Genomic DNA, 23086 nt, shown 5'->3' with positions numbered 1-23086 from the left:
CAAACAAACACAGTCTTAATAGACCCCTGTTTCATATACTTAAGCTCTCATTAAATTCTGGGATATTTCCGGATGTACTTAAATTGGCAAAAGTAATTCCATTATACAAATGTAATGATCATTCTGACATTACAAACTACAGGCCTATATCAATACTTTCTGTATTTTCAAAACTCTTCGAACGTGTAGTTTATAATAGAATCTATGATTACTTCATTAAAAACAATTTTTTTTACCCAAATCAGTTTGGCTTTCAAAAAAATCTCTCTACAGAGCATGCAATCATTGAAATAGTAAATCAAATAACTAATGGTTTTGAAAATAATAAATTTACTTTAGGAGTGTTTCTTGATTTATCAAAAGCATTCGATACAGTGGACCATTGCATTCTATTAGATAAATTAAGGCACTACGGAATAATAAATAAAAGTTATTATTGGATTAAAAGCTATCTTACAAACAGAAAACAATATGTAAATAATGTCCAATCTGGAGTATTAAATGTCATATGTGGAGTCCCGCAAGGATCGATTCTTGGTCCACTTCTTTTTCTAATATATATAAATGACTTTTGTAATGCATCTTTAAAAATGAACTCGGTCATGTTTGCAGATGACACAAACTTATTTCTCACCAACAATGATATCAAGAAATTATATGCAGACATGAATATTGAACTGTGTAAAGTAAACAACTGGTTTAAGGCAAACAAACTCTCACTTAACGCTGAGAAAACAAAGTATATACTATTTCACAAAAAAACACAAGAAGAAAATCTTCCTCTCAAGTTGCCTAACCTATCTCTAAATGATAAACTAGTAAATAAGCAATCCAATATAAAATTCTTAGGAATCATTGTTGATGAAAAATTATCCTGGCTTCCACATATAATATATATCCAGTCAAAAATCACCAAAATAATAGGTTTGATGTATCGAGTTCGCTCCTACGTCAATAAAAATAGTCTTAAATTAATCTACTTTGGGCTAATTCATAGCTTCATCAGCTATGCAAACATTTCATGGGCAAGTACTCAAGCGGCAAAGATTAAAAAAATTTATAGTCTACAAAAACATGCCTGCAGAATCATTTACTCAAAAAATAGGCGTGAACACGCTAAGCCCTTAATGAAAGATATGAAAATGATGAATGTGTTTGAAATTAATATCTACCAGCATTTAATTTTCATGTATCGTTATAATCACAATATCTCTCCTATAAGCTTTAATAACAAGTTTAAAATAAATAAAAATGATAGCTATAATCTTAGAGCGAATATGTCCAACACATATAAACTGCCTCGGATAATAAACAAATATTCAGAGTACAGCATTCTATATCGAGGTCCAAAAGTATGGAATACTTTTCAAAAAGGATTCAAAGGCACGGTAAATTCGTTAAGTTCCTTCAAGTTTTTAACAAAAAAAGAAATTTTTAAAATATAAGAAATGTTTTTGGTTAATCATACTTTGAATAATTTCTCATAAATCTGTTTTTGTTTTATTTCTACTTTTGTTGGTTGCTTATCAATTTTATTAGCGAATTACGCGTTTTATTACGATATTTTATTGAAATTTTATTACGCATTAACATATTACGATATTTTTTTGAAATCTTGTTATAGGGGCTCTATGAAAAGATTGCGATAACGTACTGTCATCCTCATCTTCTTTGAGCCCCTATCTGTTTTACTTATTTTATTTATTGAAATTTTATATTACGAAGTTGTAAAATCTTATATTATATTAAAACAGAGAAAGAAAAAAAAAAAAAAAAAAAAAAAAAAAAAAATATTTAAATTTTGTTTTGTTAATTTTATTTTTGTGTATCATGTTAATTTAATTTATACATTTTATACCTATCAACTCGTGTATTTTAAGTATTTATATAAAACATTAATTTTTACTTCTAACTTTCGTTTTATCAACTTTATTTGACTGCTATATTTAATTTAATACACATTACAAAATTGTTTTAAACACGTAACGATTGTAAGCGGTTTTTGATGGGAAGATCATCTGATCTTCTGCAAGTCTCCGCGTTCTTATTTTATATGTAACAAAATTTGTAATTTTTTATTTATATGCATTCTTCTTTCATTTATTTTATTGTAATAGTTATTATGAAGAAATAAAAGAACAAATAAAAAAAAAAAAAATAAATAAAATAAAATGAACAAAAATCATTATTACTTTTATTATTATATTATTGCTATTATTATCTTTATTTATTAGTGCTTTATTTTATTTTATTTCCTTTTTTTTTTTTTTTGGGTGTCACACCGTTGACTAGTTTCTAACTATAAGAGTGACACCTAATATTATTTTCGTGAGTTTATAATTTATTATTGTAAATTTCCATATTTTATAGTGCAATAAATGGACAAAAAAAAGTCAAGAGGATACAATTTGATAAACAAACAGTACTATTCGTTAAACAGATATTACTATTTGTTTAACAAAAAGTACTACTCGTTTAGCAAATAAACGAATAAAAATATTCGTTTAACGAATAAAAATATTCGTTTAACGAATAGTATTATTTGCTTAACGAATAGCACTATTTGCGTAACTAATTAACTTTATGAGGATCTAATACTATTTGTTTAACAAATAGTATTAGATCCTCATAAAACTTTGTCAATAAATATACTATTCGCTATTTGTTCCACTATTCGTTAACACCCAGTATAAAGTTTAAGAATCTGATTTTAGTTTCTTTTTATTTTAAAGATTGTTAAAGAAAAATTATAGATTATTTAATAAAGATTGCTAAAGAAAAATTATAGATTATTTAATACAGATCGCTAAAGAAATATTATAGATTATTTAATAAAGCGATATTTATTAGTTGTTTTTTTTTTTTTTAATTTTATTATTAATAAAAATTTGGCTATTTGTTTTTGCTTTGTTTCTTCGCTATTCGTTTAATGAAAACACTATTATATTATTGCTAAATCTTTTAAAAATCCCAATATACGCTAGGGGTTATCATAACATAGATTTATCATAACCTTTCATACAATTGATCACGAAACTATATTTAAAAACCAAATATTATGGAATCTAAAGGAAATGTCTTGATGGTACTTAAAAGTTATTTAAGCAATTGAAAGCAGTTTTATCAATAGTAATGAAAATGACCCTGCCAATTTATTAAATATAAATTGGAGTACCCAAAAGCTCTATACTTTTTATTTTTGTAATTTGTTTTGTAATTTATGTAATTTTGTAGTTTATAAATAATGTAATTTTGTAATTTGTAATTAATGATCTCCCTAAAGCCTCTAATTTAATGGTCGTTATTGTTTGCTGATGATAATTATCTCTTTATATATCATAGCTGCATTTTAATATTATGTCAAAATATGAACATTGAATTAAAAAAATTAATAACTGGTTTAAAATTAAGGAGTTTTCAATAAATTTTAATTAAAAAAATGAACACTTTTCATCAAATTTCTAAAAAGAAATTACAGCCTAATGGCATTCTTTTTACTTATTATAAACAAAATTAAAATAAAAAGAGAAATTAATACTAAATTTTTAGGTGTGTTGATGAAAACCTTATCTTAATCTTACCTATCACATTAAATTTTTGTGCAACAAAGTTGATAAAAAAATAAGAATAATGAATAAAGCTAGAAGTGTTTTTAATAAACACAGTTTAGCATTATTATATTTCTATTTCTATATATTTCATATTTCTCTTTCATCCATTGCTGTATAAATTATGAAAATATTGTCTGAGATAATACCAATAAATTTAAATTGTTACCAATTTTTCCGTCAGCAGAAACACGTTACCTGTCTAATCAATTTTAAAGATAGCTTCGCCTCTTTTATTTGAAATGAAAAATTGTAATATTTTTCAGCTGGCATCTGTAATTCCAATTTTCAGTCTTCTCTCTTTTATTTACAAGGTCTTTGAGTCTTTGATCAACAAGCTTCAATCTTGAGTCTAATAACTTTTAAACAATCAAAATGGTTTTCAATCTTTTCGTTCTAGGGCTAACTTACTAAATACTGAGATTGGAAGGTTCTATCTTGCATTAGATAGAGGCGGCGAGGCAAGAGCTATTGTTCTTGGCATATCTAAACCTTTTAATAAAAGCCATCGAAAGGTTATTATCATAAGCTTGCTTCATATAGTGTATGTGGAAAAAATTTTGAAATTATCAAATCGTTTATATCTAACCGATTAAAAGCATTCTTTAAAGCAAACACTTTTTGTCATTTCCAGTAACTTCTGGGCATGCCTCAAGGTATGCCCAGAAGTGTCTGGAAATAAAAAAAAGTGTACTATCTTTGGTCCTGAATTATCATTCATTTCTGACCTCTCATGGAAATAATATATACAACCAATTGCTAAGTTAAAGCAATTGAATGTATATATTTGCAAGAACGATTTTGAGAAGCAATAGTTGCTTCTCTTTATCGTGCTTGCCAATTTTTATTCCTGATTCCAGTTTCTATCTTTATAAATCTTTTATTTGTCCTTGTATTGAATTTTTTTTTTCATATTTTGGCTTATTGATGCTCTTTTCCTTCTAGAAAAAGTCTTTTTATTATATCTGTCCGTACATGCTCTTAAAACTTCCGCTTGTATAAATAGAAGCTTTTTTTCCCTACTCTTTAATCCTTTGGAACTCTCATGCGTCTTCATGTTTTCCTAACTCCAACTTTAAACTTTTTAAGTCTTCAGTCAACCGTTTCCTTGCTTTTTAACTCTATTCTTTGCTTTCTAGTAACTCTCAACATAATGTTGGTTGCTTACAACAAACATTTTCAAAAAACACATTTTCGATAAATGCATGAAGCATTTTCGATAGATTTTTTGAAGCATTTTCGATAAATGCTTCGCATTTATCGAAATTGCTTCAAAAAACATATTTCCGATAAATGCTTCCAATTTATCGAAAATGTGTTTTTTGAAAATTTGCAATTAAGATTTTTAACTTTATTTTTGTCTCATGTTTATTTTTGTCTCATGTCAAAATCCGCAAAAATTTGAAGAAGTGTAAATTCGGCTTTTTTAAAACGGTTAAAGTGTAATTCCATTTACACTTACTGTGCAGTTTACACTTACTGTGCAGTTTTGAAAGTGACACTTAGTAACACTTTAAAATGATAACTATGTTAGTACCAACAGAGCTTGCATGGTTCCTTATCCTGAACAATAAAATTGTTTTTGAAATGCCATATATAAATGAACCTTTTAAAAGCATGAATTTTTTTTTTTTTAATTTTATTTAGGTGCCCCAAGAAGTCCTTACACAGAGCATCGCGGATGAGCATTTAATTGGAAGTTCACGCCTCTTTCCTAACCGATGCCGCAAAACTTGCCCAGAGGTGGGGTTTGAACCACATATTATTTGTTTCAGAGGTAAGTGCACTACCACTGTGCCACGGCTAAATTTCATAACGGTAAGTTGTCAGGTTTTATTTGTGCAATTGCAAAATTGAGTGCTAGTTGGTATAATTTTGTTGTTGCTGTTGTTAGCCTCTACTAGCGAATCTTTCTTGATTAACGAAATTTAATTGATTAATTGTTTTTCAGTTTTTTATTATTGAAATTGTGTTTCAAGTTAATAATTTATGTAAGTGAGTCATATTTATAAAGGAATAGAGGCATAATCAAAAAGTTAATACATACGTTTGTGTTCATTTAATTTTTTGATGAGATTAAAAAAATAACTACATGATTTTTTTAATCTCATCAAAAAACCAATTATATAGCTCTGATATCATTCATCGAGCACTCTTGCTGAATATATGCTCACAGCAAAATTATACTTATTTATATATATATATATATATATATATATATATATATATATATATATATATATATATATATATATTATATATATATATATATATATATATATATATATATATATATATATATATATATATATATACTAAAATGTATGAATATATACTTTGATATAAATAGTTAAAAAGAAAATACAATATTAATAAATACTAATACTCACAAAAAGTCATAAAAGAAGATATTTAAATACAAATTTCCAATTAAATATATCATATCAAAAATATGATATCATATGATATCAACATATAATATATAAAGATTACATTTAAAAATATAATATTTAAAAATACAAACAGTTAAATAATCAGATATAATGCTTAAAAAATTAAATAATCGGGTATAATGCTTAAAAAATTATTCCGTAAGATTTAAAACGTAAGTTTTTATTTGAGACTGAAATGAATTTAATGATTTTGCCATATTTAAATTGCCTTTCAGAAAAGAGTTTCATAGCTTAGGTCGTCTATAAGTTATACTATATTCTGTGTATTTATTTACTTTTTTAGTTAATTTATATGTGTTACTTTGATTTATTCTTAAGAAATACTTCTCATTTAGATTTTTATTAAATTTACTTATAAAGATTTTAGGAGTTAAATTATTGGTAAATTTATACAAAAATTTTAGGTGTTGGTAAATATTTATCTGATATATGTTCATCGTTTTCATATCCGTCATTAAAGGTTTAGTGTGATCACCCCTATTTTTGTTGTATATAGTTCTACAAGCATGTTTTTGTAAGCAAAGAACTTTTTTAAGTTTGTTGGTTGACAACTTGCCCACGTAATATTTCCATTGGTGATGTAACAATGAATTAAGCTACAGTATATAAGCTTTTGACCACGTGAATTTATGTATGGGCGAATTGGATACATAATACAAATGGTTTTACTAATTTTTGACTGTATTTATTTTATATGTGGGAGCCATGATAAATGATCACCCACAATAACTCCTAAAAACTTTTTAGTATCTTGTTTTTTAACTTGTTTATAATTTATAATAAGTTTAGGCAGTTTTAGAGGATGGTTTTCTTCTTATAGTTTTTTATGTATATTGTGTTTAAATGTCTAATTCAATTTTCATGTCAGCATATAGTTGATTAATATTGCAGTTGGATAAAAAAATGATTTTTATCGTCTGCAAACATTATAGCATTTAGTTTTACTGATGCATTATTAAAATCATTAACATAAATTAAAAATAAGAGCGGTCCTAGGTTCGATCCTTGAGGCACTCTACACAGAATATTCAGTATTCCGGATTTATTGTTTTGAATATATTGTTTTCTATTAGATAGATACTTTTTACCCAATGATGTAATTTATTGCATACCCCGTACTATTTTAGTTTTTCTGCCTTGGATAAATCTATAAATACTCCGAGAGTAAACTTATCATTTTCAAAACCATCAGTTATTTGGTCAGCTAATATAATAATGGCATGTTCTGTTGAATAAAATCCTAATTATTTTGGATTAAAAAATTATTTTTTGTAATATAATCAAAGATTCTATTATAAACTACACGTTTGAAAATTTTTGAGAAAACAGAAAGTACCAATATGGGTCTATAGTTTGATACATCGGCGCGATCATTATTTCTATAAATGGGTATACTATTGCAAGTTTAAGGAAATACTTCTTGATCTAAAGATAGGTTTACTATGTGGAACAATGATTTTGTAATGCTTTTTTTGTTAGATATAAGGGTATTATTGGGAATTTCATTAAACCCTTGAGATTTTTTTTTTTAAATAAAGATAAGCTGATTCAAATTCAAGCTGCATCAAAAGTTAAGTCACTATCATGCATTGCTATATCTGTTGATTTTTTTAGATATGTCTTAAATGACGTAGAAGTTGGTATAATTTTGTTTGCGAGACTAATCCCAACATTTGTAAAGTATTTATTAAACTCGTTAGATATTTTATTAGGACAAAATATGTCTGATTTATTAATATAAATACTTTGAGGTAATACTAAAATTTTTATTTAACTTCGGCCCATTTTGTCGTTAATTATTTATAAACTTTGGCATATATATAATTTTGACATATATAAAATTCGCCGAATGGTCACACACGAGCAGTGAACGCCTGACAGAAGAAATGAAGTAAATTAGAATAAAGGAGAATTGTTTTTCAAACAAAGCATATTTTGACAGTTGTCAAGACAAAAATAAAGATTAATAGAGGAATATTTAAAATAAGACAGACAATGCACCTAAACAGTACTAACAATAATAATAAAAATAAATTGTTATATAAATACTAATATGAACTAAGATAAACAAAAAATATATCACCAAACAAAAAATAAATAAAGCAAAAATTACATAAAAAAATAAAAAGTATGCATACAACAATGAAAGGCCTCAGAATGGAAAAAAAACATTAATGCCAATGTGTAAACATAATTTGTGTAGTGATTAAGTAATAAACATCTCCTCAGAGTCGCGTCTATTATTACTGGCGTTTCGATGAGGATTAGCACTTATAACATGTTTATCCCGTCAGACAAACGTCATCGCCACTTATGCTTTACCCCGCGACTTTTTATTTGACTTCGGCCCATTGTGTCATTATTTAATGACCATGTTTTTTTAACATCAAACTTGAAATTACTAATTTGTTTATTATAATACATTTTTTTCTGTTTTTTTAAGAAGATGTTCATAAAAATACTTATAAATTTTGCATATTTCCTCACTCTCTGTACTTTTAATTTTTAAGAACTTGTTGTATAGTTTTTTGTTTTTTTTTAGAACACTTCAAAAGTGTTTTATTCATCCAAGGTGCTTTTGTTTTAATTTTTATTCCTTCACAAGCTTCGTCGAATATCGCTAAAAATTTAACTAAAAAAATTCTAAAAGCTTCGTTTGTATTATGACAATTATAGACATCATTTCGATTTTCTAAATTTAATTTATTCGATAGTTCATTTGTATTATTGATGGTTGAGTTACGTTTTTTTAAATTTGTAAACTTTGGCTGAGTATCCATAAATTTTTTTTTTAATAGTAATGTAGATCGGGAAATGATCGCTTATATCTGTTTTAAAAATGCCTGACTGAAATTACATTTGTAAGTAATTGTTAATAAGTATATTATCAATAGCTGCTTTTGAGGTTTTATTCACCCGAGTAGGTTTATTGATTACTGGCAAGACATTGTATCTAAACAACATATCAAAAAACGATTTAATTTTTGGAAAGTTAGTTCGTACGGTCCGAACCACCGAACCGGTTGAACACGAGCAACAATAATTTTGTCAAACAACCCGGACAACTCGGACACCCCAAACATCGGACAGAAAAACTAATGTCGAACCGAACACCGATCGATCACCGAACAGTCATTGAACTAAAAATCTCGAACGCGGTCGGATGTCAAATATGCAAAAAAATGAAAAATAAAAAATGACACAAGAATCGGACAATTTTTTGTTGTTGTTGTAATTCTTCATATTTATTGGTATTTCATATTTACAGGTTCGTAGTAATTTCTAGTACAGATTTAAGTGAAGTATATACCGGTAGTAAATTAAAAAAAAAAGTTGAGTAAGTTTTCAATAAGTTTTCATAGTGTTTGTCCTTGGCATTGAAATGAGAATTTTGCAGTTCCTTGTCCATTTGAAGTAGCATCAAGGCTTTAATTGTTTCTGGTGCAAGATTGGCTCTCCTGTCATTCGTAATCAGCTTTGCAATGGAGTTCATTCGTTCACTTGGGGCTGAGGTAGCAGGAATGGCAAGAACAAAGCTAGATACAATGAACAATACTGGAAATGTCTCTTTAATTTTTCCCCACCACTTTAGTGCTTCATTCCCCAAATTTTTAAAATCTTGAACATTTGGTGCCACAACTTCAGTTCTACTATATTGTTCAATTTCATTATTCTCAACAGGGGCTGTTGAGTCAATAAAGGAAGAAAGTGAAGGCAAAATGTGGTTAGAAAAAGGCTTGGTAGAGGAGTGCTGCTTTTTCTGAGGTGGAGAATTGGTCGGTGATGAGTTTGTCTTTTCAAAATTACAATATTGTATAAGACGTCGCAGGTTTTCCTTTGTTTCTATAAGCTTGGCAGAAGCATTTTGTCCGAAGACTTTGAAAGACTTGCAAAAAGGAATAAGAAACAAACCAATGCAATGAATATGATTTATTTTGAATTTATCAGACAAAATGTCAGTTGCAAAACTTGACAAGTACGTAATAATATCTCTTTGGTTTTCATAGTCCTGTGTGAAGACCTGAGAATCATATTGAGTTTCAAAGTCAGAATCATTAACCCAACGCAAGAAGTTTTCAACTGGAAGAGTGTTTGCCAAGTCAGTGTCATCATCAATTACATAAGACTCAGGATTGTCTGATTCAGGAGTAATGTTCAAAGGAATCTGTGCAAAAGATGAGGAGAAAGACTTGAAGTAATCTTGCATACTAAAATTTCACAAAATTGGCATATAAATTGTTGGATAGGTTGACCCTTCCAAATCATCATTTGCAGCTTTGAAAACTTTTAAAAATTTAACCAAAACCTCCAACTGATTTTTGTCGATTGCCTCAATTGCTACCATTTTATTAGTTCCTCATAAATGAATCAACAGTTCATCATACATTAGAAGGACTCCTTTAAAGAGTGCCAGATGTGAATTCCAACGTGTAGCTACATATTTTTTTAGTGTCCGGCTTAATTTTGCATTCACATTTCCACTCTTCACAAATGTAACAACTTGATAACAATTGTGAAGAAGACCATGCAAAGATAAGCAGTGAATTTTCAGTTCAAATGGTTTAAAAAGTTTTGTCAAAAGATTGTTCAAGATGTGGCTGCTACATGAAATTCTTGTCGATTGCAAGATTTCTGGACGAATGTCTATATCTTCTATTGCTACTACAAAGCCACTATCTTTGAAAGCACTCAAAATATTAGAACCTTGATCAGTAGTGAAAATTATTCGTCTCAGTCCGCCAGCAATATAGGCATCTACCTTTTTAAAATTGTCAATGAGATATCGAGAGACGACAGTGGCAGTTTTTGAAATAGGAGGTAACACAGAAAAAGCCATTGCCGCCTCCTGTACTTGATTATTTTCAATCCAATGCTGCGTCATCGATAGATATGAGTTTCTGTGAAAATCATCAATCCAAATGTCAGTAGTTATGCCTACACCACTTCTTTCTAGTTTCGCTTTGAGTATTCGGCTGATTGTGATTCTAGACTTTGAAACACTAGTTTTCATGGCTTCAGCAACATTGTGTTTGGAAGGAAGAATGTCTTTAGCAGTAATATGTCCCCGATAAGTAGCACCAAGATGAATAGCAGTGTTTATGACAGATTCAAATCCTTCCCCATAAATTGGTACAAATGGACGAAGATTAGTACTAAATAACGCAAGACAACTATTCAACATCGCATTCTTGTGGTTTTTATGAATTTGCACAGATGTTTTGAAGGTAGAATTTTCCTTTTTTATTACTGGAAAAATAGACTGAGAAGGATCTTGAGCTGTTGGGGCATGTGTTTTTAAATGTCTGATCAAAGTAGTAGTGGTACTTAGCTTTTGGTGAACAGCTTTTTTACAAATGTTACAAACTGCAATATTTTTAACAGGTTTGGTGGCATGTAATTTGAAGAGCAAAGAAAAATTCATCCAAACTTCTGACTTGCCTACACCAGTAGTTTTCGCTTTCAAAAGAACAGAACCACTGGAAATTTGTTCATTTAAAATTGCATTAAGTTCAATGACTTCATCTGAAGTCTCATAGATATATTTTATAACATGCGCCATTTTGTATTTTTGTGTAATAAGTTCTCGAAAATGTGTAACTAATATTCACAAATATCCTGTAGTCCAAGGAGAATGAAACTTTTAAAAGTCTTGAAATAATTTAAAGCTGTGGTGAATAATCGAAAATAAAACCTCAAACAAAAAATAATTCCCATGAAAAAAAAGCATGAAAAACACACTTGGAGAATTACTCAACTTTTCTGCGGTCACATACAAAGCTATGATGCGTATATAGAACAATAGACCATTAAAAGTTTACAACAAGATAACAATAGAATTGAAATAAACAAAATATTTAACGTTTATATGTGCGCACGCTTCATGCTCTTCAGATATCTGTTCACAAGCAACAAGAGTACAACCGTTGCATAGTTTCGCATACATCGTGATTTTTAATAAAAAAAACTTAAACTAGGATAAAACAAAGGTTTAAACGATATCAACTATAAACTATAAACTAAAATATACAGTAACCATAACTTAGAATCTCCAGAAAAAATGAATATTTCCACTATAACTATTAACTATTAATTGAAACGCATTTATTTTCCGGTAAACGTCAACTAAATAATCACCCCAGAAACGTCAAAACACAATAATCAAAACAACGTACAGAACACCTAAAGGACACTTACTGTACACAGAACTGGACACTGAATCATATTCCCCTCTGAAATTCACTTCTCAATACTGGACACCTGTCCGAATATGGTAATTTACCTAGCACTCTCTAGCACTTATGTAAAATATCTCTTCTCTTCCCTCAGAACTACAACGGCCTGATGTGTTCCAAATAAATGGTGGAATTTTAATAGCTTTCACTGCGAAACAATAGCAAAAGTCTTGAAATAATTTAAAGCTGTGGTGAATAATTTGGATTAAAATGGAATAAATTCAAGAGAGATAATAATGCTGAACAAGTCGTACAAACGAACAGTCGAACACTTTCGGAAAAGTCAATCAATTTTAATCGATTTGGCCCAGAAATGCCGGCCCGGTCGGACGCCGAACATGGCGGCCATAAAAAAGTCCGACAATGACGGACATCGGACAAAACATTCTTCAATCAGTACCGAACATTTCGATCACGGACACCGTTGAAAATTTTTCAGTTCAAACCGATCAATCATCTTGTAAAATTATTTTTGACTCGGTCGCACATCGGACACAATTTGGCCCATGTCCGACCATCTCTAGTTATACATAATTGTTTTTTTTTTCTTTCTTTATTTTCAAAACACACTTTTCAATAAAATTTTGAAACAATCTAATTTCTCCTCATGGTGGACGTTAAACACATCCAATTATAGTATTTTTATTTTTGTTATTAATTATTTCAATAAAAAGACTTTCATAGTTTTCATTTACTAAGCATATTTGTTTTTTTATCTTAAATATATATTTTTCAAGTATGTAAAATCCTAGTCCTCCACCTTTTTTATGATTTCCTCGTGGTGGAAGGCTAATTATTTTGTAATTTGGCAAGCTATAATTAGAGTTTGATTCAATTGGACTAGCTGTTTCATGCCAAGTCTCTGACACAGCTATGAGTTTGAACGTGTTGTTTATAGTATTTAAAAATTTGTTAAACTTTTCAAAGTTTTGAGGCATGCTTCTTATGTTTAAATGTAATATAGAAAAAGAATAAATATCTCTTTTACTTTTAAAGTTATAAGGGTCAAAATATGATGTTTTTATTTAATTAACTTCAGTTCAGTGGCGGATTCAGGTCATTGTCCTAGGGAGGGGGGGGGGGGTAATTTGAAAACAAAAAGTCCGCTTTTTTTTTCTTCAGGTAAACTACTTTTTATTTGATTATTTAGAATATTTTTTAATATAACATTGAGTTTTCTGGTTTTCGAACATGCAAAACTATCAATAATCTTTTCGACATTTATGGTGCAATCTCTATGGATATGCATCATAGCTAAGCCATTTAATCGTTTATGTCCTATATTGGATCTTAACCAAGTTTTAAGTCTTTTTAAAACCAAGAAACTCCGTTCTCCCAAAGCAACGCTAACAGGAAGGGTGCAAAGCAGTTGTAAAATACATTTAATTAAAGGGAAGTAGTTACTATCACATTGGTTGTATGCTGCCAGGGCACAGTCAGGTAGGTCTTGTTGCTTTTTGATTGCGTCTTTCCATTTTAGCTCCCAAAATTCAAATTCTGAAGAAACATTCATTAATTGGACATTCTTATCAGCATTATTTATGTTGGGCAGCCCTTTCATAAAACTCAATATATTAGTTATGGATGCTGTTAACAATTGTTCGAATGGTTTTTTAAAATATTGTCCCCAGCGCTCACTCGAAAGCGAAGCAATTCCCGAAGATTGCCATCATTAATTACTGAAGAGTTTTGATTAATTTAAAAGATCTGCCCATCATCGTGATGACCTCGCAGAGCAATACTCTGTCGACCAAGAAATATTATAAATTCAATTATAGGCTTTCATCGTTCTCAATTTTCTTTAGCCTGTTTAAGTCTTCCTTCGTTAACTAAATTACGTACATATGAAGACGGACATTCATATGTTCTGATGAAATCTGATGCTGCCAACATAGCAACTTTGTGATACGCATTGCAATCATGTAATTGTAAATCTCCATCTTTTCCCAAAAGCTTTGAATAACTTTTAAGAGGTAAAGTAACTAGCTTAAGTTAGTGCACTTGACTATGTATTCCCCCAACTTTTGCAAAAGGAAAAGCAATACTTACAAAAAATTCCATAAAGGCATTCTGAAATCATTATCCAGGGAAATTTATTTATATGTTTCTTGGACAAAAAGCAATTAACATTTTTACCCTTCTTTAAATGCACAGATTATGGATATTTGTAATTTGGACCAGGAAACCAATTGCATTTCAATATTCGGTATTATCAGTTACCTGACGTGTTAAAAATGCCCCAATGTCTATAGGCAAACAGCTATCATCTTTTGTCGCGGGTATTGAATCTTCTTTATTAATTTCTGTGTTACTTTTACTTTTAAAATTAGCAGCTTCCATACCAAGTTCAGGTTCTGGAGAAAAAGAACTTTCATTTTAATTTGATTATTTTCAGCCCCGCTAATAAATGCACAATCAAATTGTACGGATGATGACTCCAAAGATAAAGGCAAAACGATAGGACCAGCATGGTCCTGTATTGGTAGAATTTTAATTCTTTTGACAAAATAGTCATTTAAAGAGCTTGTCCTCTTTACCTTGCAGGTCATTGTAACTAATAAAAATAATTTCATTAAAATAGTAAAAATCGTTTGTCATTTATTTATTTAAAATAGTAATACATACACTTTTGTTTTCTAAATAAGAAACTAATTCGTAAGAAATTCATTCAGTTACTATTTTAAAAAAAATTCTTCGTACCTTACTTAAATACAACTTGAAGTGTATATAAGTGTAAAATAAATTGAGGTGTTGTAACTTCAATTATTGAAAAATAAATACTTTTTTATTGAAATTTTAACTACCGAAAACGGCATCGCGTAAATAAATTATACTACAAATTAAAATTAAATTAATAAAAAAAAAATTACCATTAAAACCAAATCTATATTTTTTTTCGTAAGTTTTTAAAAACAGTTGAAAATTTTTAAAAATAGAACGATAGTAATTTTACTGTTTTTTATTGTTATCTAATCATATATGATTAAAAAACATTAAAATTAATGAATATGATAACATTAAAATGTTTCGAAACTTTCATCGTTTTTCTTCGATTTCGTAAAAATGTTAAAAATGCAACAATTTTTTTAGTAATGCTATGAAATGGTTTTAGTTTTGCTTTAGTTTTAGTTTTTGTTTTAGTTTAAAAAAAGTAAATAGTAAGCTGCAGAATAATTTTTTGTATTTTGTTATTTCTTTTACAAATTTTTCAATATTATTTTGAAGTCTGACATTTCTTAAAGTGGGTACTTACCCCCCTCCCCCCTTTTGTATCCGCCACTGTTTCAGTTTCTTAAATAACACATGTCAACAAAAAAAAAATTTTTTTCTGGTGCCGTGCAAACAATTTGTTTGTTTTTTTATAGCATTTCTCATTTTGATTTCAAATACGCAACTCATTTTTCACCATCACGTCTAGTTGTAAAGATATTTAGATTCAAATCTTTTGTATTTGGGGTAATGTCCCTAATATTGTCGAAAAAAAATTATTCAAAAGTATGTCAACCTAGGTCTCAAAAGAAGCGTATTTTCATAGAGATTTTAGAAAACATAAATATTTTTTCTCAAAATTTATTAACAAAAAAATTATGTGAAAAAATGCCAAAGACTCTTTTAACAAAATGTTTCTCAGCAATAGGACAAAAAGTACTTATTTTTATTAAAGACGAATAACATTTTTTCTTGCTCGGCACTAGAAAATTTTTTTAGTTGTTGTTGACCTGTGTAATATTTAAATTATCTTCAGAAAAGTTAAGCAAATCCTCAAAAGAATCAAAATTTAAATTTTTTAAATCTTTTCTAGCAAAAAAATTTTCAGCCATTTTTAAAAATTAAAAATAAAAGATAGAACAAGAGCTCATTCAAGAACTCATTTAATAGTATTACTTATTTTTAAATAGTCGGCAAAGTTTCAACTACATCTTTATTTTTTTTGCTTAAACTCGTGAACTATCAATTTATTATATAGAGCTATTTGTATAATAGCCATTTTGCCTATGAGTTTTTGCTTGTACAAATAGTTCTTTACGAATTCTCCTAGATGTTTCACTAAAATCCTCATTAATATATATATTAGTACCTTTTAGTTTGTTCACTCTATCCATAATTAACGCTTTATCTTGAAAGTCATGCAACTTTAGCACAATCGTTCGCACTTGTTCAGAACCACCATTGCCAACTCGATGAGAACGCTCATTCGTAATATCATTTACAATTTCAAGTTTTTCAACAAAGCGCTTTTTGACTTTATTTTTAGTGTCTTCCCAATCTTTTTCATCTGCACCTTCAATAAGTGTAGCAATCCGTAAGTTATTTCGTCTGTTTCTATCCTAAATGTCTACGCTTTTTGATTTGAGTTCAGTGTTATCAGAAATGATTTTTCCTTGTATTTTTTTTTACATTAGTTATTTCTTCGACTACCTTTGCGATTTTATTAACGACACCCTTTACATTGTCTTTCCATTGATTACCAATAAAGTTCATGCTTCCTTTAACTTCACAAAGTTCTTTTTTTATGTCATGGATATCTTTTTGAAGCGTTTCAATTTTTATATTTAAACTGCTAGCAATTTCACGAAAAAATTGTTTCTTTTTGTACGTGCATTATTTCTCTCATCATTGTTATAGATACATATTCTTCGTGTTTAGCCATTTTTATTTTGATTGCTTTTTATTTCAGTTTTTTCTTCATGTCTATTTTCCAAAACTAGAATAAATTGTTTCAGCAGATTTTTTTACTACAAAACTTGTATTTTAAGTTTAGCGCTGAAACTTTTTAGGGCTGAACTTAAAACAAAAAAGTCAGTTGATAAAATTCAAAATAATTAACTCATAGTAACTGGTTTTAAAGCACAACTCAAAAAAAAAAAAGTTACGCACGGTTTCTGTTGAGTGTTTAAAACCCTCTAAAACCAAAAAAAAAACATGTCAATAGGGTTTCCATTCCGTGAAATTAGCTATTACTATTTACCGAAAGACCAGTTATATTAATGGCTTCACCGTTATGGAAATTATTACCGAAGTATTATGATGAATTTCCATAGCGAATGTGAAAAAATGAAAAATTTGAATGAAAAATGAAAAAAGAATGAAAAAGTTTCCTAATATTGCAAATACGGAAAAAGTTAGTATACATCAGTTTAAAAAAGAATCGAAACAGGTGCTATTACATATGGATTTTAATATATCCGATTTTAAATGCCTCTTTTAAACTAAAAATCAATTATATAAAATATGTATCAGAATTTATCAATTTATCAATTTTTGTTTGTTAGTTTTTTCATTATTTGAGTTATGGTGTTTCCTCTAATCTTAAAAGTTATTGGTGAAATCTTAGTTTTTCAACATTTTACTTAACTATTAATGAGTTGTTATTTATTTTACTTTTAATTAAATTGGTTAGAAATATACACACATAAAACGGTTTTTTTTTTTAAATTAGGTACTCTTTTATTTTGAATTTTTTGTTCTTTATTTAAATATTACTTTATTACAAATTGTTAAAAATTTTATTTTCATATTCTTCAACAAATACTTTGTATAATATACGTATATAGTGTGGCTCTTGAAAATACGTGCTCTTTAATTAATTTATTTATTTTTTGTTTTTGTTTTTTACTTTTCTTTCAGTTTTTCTTGTTTACTTGATTATTACTCTTAACATGAATATTGTTCTTGAAGTATTTCTTAAACTAATTGTTATTTATTTTTACATTTATAATTTTTAATAAATAGTTTGTAAAGTATAAATATATTATCCGGCTATTGTAAATACGTACGATTGGGGCTCGGTGATAAGACAAAATAATGTCTTCTACTTGCCCCGCCAGTTTTTTTATTTTATTTATAAAGCTTGTAAATTGTAAAAGTTATTAAACGGCGAAATAAACAAATAAAAAAAAAAAAAAAAAAAAAAAAAATGTGAAACCAGTTATAGATGCGCGCGACATTCAAATTTGACTTGAAAGTCTCATAAAAACAGGAGTTCTTAAACTCTAGTAAAGTAACATTACCTTCCAGATTCAGTTTTTTTAATTTAAAAAAAAAAATAAAACAACTCAATAAAAATACGAAATAAACAAAATAAAATAGATAAGAATTCAACATTAAAAAAACTACGCGAGTGCACAACAACATAGTTTAATAAAAACAATTTTGAATAATGTAATTGAATACTAAGCTTATAAAATAAATAATATATTTTAATAATTTATCATTTTGTATAAACACACACGTTCATTGGACGTTTGTGTTGTATTCGTGACAGTGTTGAAATTTTACTTATCTAAATCTGGTCGTGGGCACTCACTCCAGATTTAGATAAATATAATATAGAAGTTCTGATCGCTATCCCAACCACGTTCATGGTAGTACAGCCCTCAAATTGTTATGAAGATCGATTTGCTCATGCCAAACCATTTCAAATGAAAATTCTTTATATTTATTACCTGAATATTTTTAATATACTTTGTTTTATGTACAAATGTAAAACCAACGCATCTCTTCCTTTTCATAATCTATATATCTTGAAAGATAAAATAAATATAACTTAAGAAATGATAATATAATTTGGCAATCTTTTTCTCTAACAAATTCTGGAAAGTAATGTATTTCATTTCGAGGAGCTTTTCTTAGGAACAAAATAGTTTTGAAAAATTTTGATTTTTCACATGAATGGAATTATCTTTCATTCAAGAAAAAACTAAAAGAAATCATTTTATCTTTTGAAGATATATTTTTATATTTTTAAATTCTTCTGAAAATGGATATGCAGCTTATTACATAAGGTAATATATAATAGTATATCTGATCCACATCTTATGTGTTTATGAAAACAGTACTTTTTAAAATATTTTTGTATTTATATATAAAAGTATCAAGAATTTCTTCATACCAATTTTATTTATGTATTCTAGCGAAATTTATATTCTCGCTAATTATAACTACGACATTGTTTGTTTTTTTAATTTTATATTTTATGTTAATCTAATGTACTTAATATTCACGAGCGGTTCTCGATGATAAGACCTGAAGGTCTTCTGTGAGTTTCCGCATTCTTATTTTTGTTTTTAATTGTATAACTGTATATTTTGTTATATTTCTTTATTGTATAACGATTTTTATTTTAACTATCTTATTGCATAAACTTATTGAATAATTAAAAAAGAAAAGAAAAAAAAAAAAGAAAAAGAAAAAAAAATCCCCATAGCAGCTTTGTTGATTAAGATTAAAAAATTGCATTTGTTGTCGTAGTTTTTAAAAACTTTAGAAAACGCTCTGATCTGTCTAACTATCGTCCAATCAATTTTCACTGCTTGTCTACTCTTTAACTATCGTCCAATCAGTTTTCTCACTATTATTAGCAAGATCTTAGATTCTTAAATTAACAAATTTTTAATATCTCATTTCGAGTTTAATAAATTACTTCTGACATTCGATACGGGTCTCAACCTAACCTTTATAATAGAAAAATTTTATTGTATATTATATGGAAGCGGTAAACCAAAGAAGATTGTTCTTACCATACTTAAACCTTTCTATTAACTTCTGGGGTGCCATGAGATTCCATCTATGATCCTTTGAGTTATACTAATGATCTTCATGATAATGTAATCTCTAAAGTGTTTTATTTTCAAATGACACAACTATATACTCCAGTCTTGACAGAAAGTCATCACTTTTTGATTGTTTAGAAAAGGCATTTAATCTTAAATATATATGCGATCTTTCTTCTGAGCAGTTTAAAATTAGCAGTAGCAGATGAATTTAAACCAAAACAAAGCTGAAAATATTTATATATAATATGAATTTATTAATTGATTTGAGTCGATTTATAAAAATATATGAGTCGATTTCGTCGACAGTCGAACTATTTGATAGTTGTAACAACGCTATCAGTAACATTACTTATAATAGAAATGTACAAAGTTCCTTGGTGTGCAAATAGATGAAAATACGTCATGGAAAAATCTGCAATAAGCATTTTACATAAACCTTTAAAAAAAACTTTACTTTAGTCTAATCTATAATCATCTCTTATATCTCAAAATCTCATTTTATATGCTAATATAACATGGGCTAGTATAGCATGGGCTAGTATAGCATGGATTAGTATAGCATGGGCTAAAATCATGTATGTAAATTAATACATTATCTAAGTAGAATTCATAATCTTATCAGTGAGATTAAGTATAAATATTAGGAACTTGAAAAACTCAACCAGTACAAGATTGTTATTTTGCCAACTTTTTTGCAAGGGTATAAGTAACTTTTAATAACTTCTGTTTAAACTGATATCCTAACAAAAAACAACAACATGATATTCAGAGTTTTCAATAATGTTGTAAGGCCTTAAGAAATGGAAAAACTTAAAAAGTTCAAGACCTCTGGGCTGTTGTCGTTTAAATGGTAAACAAAATTGCATATTATTGATTCTTAAAAATTAATTCCTAAAAAGTTTGTTTGTAAAGAAAAAATTTAATTAAAAAATAAAAACAAACAAAAAACACTTAAATTCACTGTCGCATTTCGCTAATTGGAAAGTACAAAAAGATTTTTTCGCAGCTACCAAAATAATACCAAAATAATACCAAAAAATGCTGAGTCTTCTTTGATTTCCATAGCTACTAAAACATACTTGGTTACTTTATAAAAACGCCAATCATAATAATCCCAGCAAACATGACAACGTTGAATCAACGTTGAAAACCGGTCGCAAAAGATGTTGCGGAAACGTTGACAAAGTAATCGATTTTGCAAAGATATGTAACGTTGTTTAATAGACGTTGATTAAGCGTTATTGCGTAACGTTGAAAAAACGTTACTAAATGACGTTACAAAAGCGTCGCAACTAAACGTTGAAAAAGCGTTACATAAAAAGCGTTGAATAAACGTCGCAACTTAGCGTTGAAAAAACGTTACCTAAAAAGCGTTGCATAAACGCTGTTAAAGCAGTCTATTTTGCAAGGATTTGTAACGTTGTTAGTAAAACGTCAATTTAACGTGACTCAGAACGTCGAGTAAAGTTTGAAATATAACGTTGAATCAACGCTTAAATGCGCTGTTTAAAATATCGCAAAATATTATTAAACGTAATTAAACGTGACTATAATATATATTGAATTGGCAAATAAAAGTAAATTGTAAGTTGAACTCTGCCCTCGCAATATTTCCAAAATCAATTTTTAATACAAACAGTAATGTACGATGATAAATATAAAAAAGCTTAACATATACAATTTATAGATATGTATATAAAAATATAAATATTTTCTTTAAAAATTATGCGTGTGAGTGTTTGCATATATATTTATACAATATATAAAAATACAATTAACAGGATATCGTATCGATAGGCCAGGATATCATTGAGATACAGAATCTAAATCAAAAAACAAAACTTGTACCATTAGTAGTCTGAAAGCAAATGTAAAAAAAAAATGTTATTAAATTAGTAAAATTATTATTAAATTTAAAAAGTAAATATATATATATATATATATATATATATATATATATATATATATATATATATACATATATATATATACATATATACATACATATATATATATATATATATAACTTATTTATATATATAATTTATAATTATAGGTTCAGGTATCACTCCATTAACTAGTTTTTAACTATATGAGTGACACCTAACCTTATTTATGTGAGTTTATAAACATTATTGTAAATTTATATATATACATATTTATATATGTATATATATATATATATATATATATATATATATATATATATATATATATATATATACATATTTATATATACATATTTATTTATTGATTATGCAGGAAACTCCCGGGTATTTGCAATGGCACTTATTAAAATTTTCTGCTTATTCGAAGCAATTTTTATTTCCTGTAAACTTTCTTTAACAAACTCATGCAAATGCTGTTATGCAGAAATGCAGTTATTCAAACCTACAGTTGTTCAAAATTTCGGTTATTCGAAACAATTTTTGCTCTCCTTGAAGATAAAAAAACACATTTAAGGAACAAAAAAAAAAAAAAAAATGGACTATACTTTCAATGAATTGTAAAATATTTATTATTTTACAAGGATAAAACTGAAGTAGCACCAAATTCAAAGGGTCTTTTACTTTCTACTTTTATTAAAATTTGAAAGAAACTTAAAGTAGGTCATTTTAAAGAGCATATTCAGTTATTCGAGTTTCGGGTTATTCGAAATAAATTCTTATACCCCTTGGAGGTTCGAATAACAAGGAGTTTACTGCGTGTATATATATATATATATATGTATATATATATATATATATATATATATATATATATATATACATATATACATATATATATATATATATATATATAGATATATATCTATATATATATATATATATATATATACAAAATTATATAATTTTGTATATATATATATATACAAAATTATATAATTTTGTATATATATATATATACAAAATTATATAATTTTGTATATATATATATACAAAATTATATAATTTTGTATATATATATATATACAAAATTATATAATTTTGTATATATATATATATATATATATATATATATATATATATATATATATATATATATATATATATATATATATATATATATATATATATATATATATATATATATATATATATATGTATACAATATTATTTACGTCAGAATCTATATAACTGCAAAAATTTTAGTTTTTTTTAATTTGATTCGGGAGAGAAAAAAAAAACATTTATAACTCTTTTTAACTCAATGCAAAAGTAACTCTATTAAATGAA

The 23086-nt window shown here is 27.4% G+C and overlaps 1 long non-coding RNA gene across 1 annotated transcript in view; it reads right to left on the bottom strand.

The window, feature by feature from the left end:
• Positions 1–21582: 21582 nt before the first annotated feature.
• The window catches only part of LOC136080945 (uncharacterized), a 4291-nt gene continuing 2787 nt past the window's right edge, over positions 21583–23086 (bottom strand). The window contains exon 4 of the long non-coding RNA XR_010638751.1: positions 21583–21673. This is a non-coding gene — a long non-coding RNA (uncharacterized LOC136080945). The remainder of the gene's footprint in view (positions 21674–23086) is intronic.

This window comes from Hydra vulgaris, chromosome 06 (genome assembly GCF_038396675.1).
Source record: "Hydra vulgaris chromosome 06, alternate assembly HydraT2T_AEP".
Taxonomy (NCBI): domain Eukaryota; kingdom Metazoa; phylum Cnidaria; class Hydrozoa; order Anthoathecata; family Hydridae; genus Hydra; species Hydra vulgaris.
The sequence above is the reverse complement of the archived record's forward strand: the minus strand, read 5'-3'. Positions and strand labels throughout refer to the sequence as shown.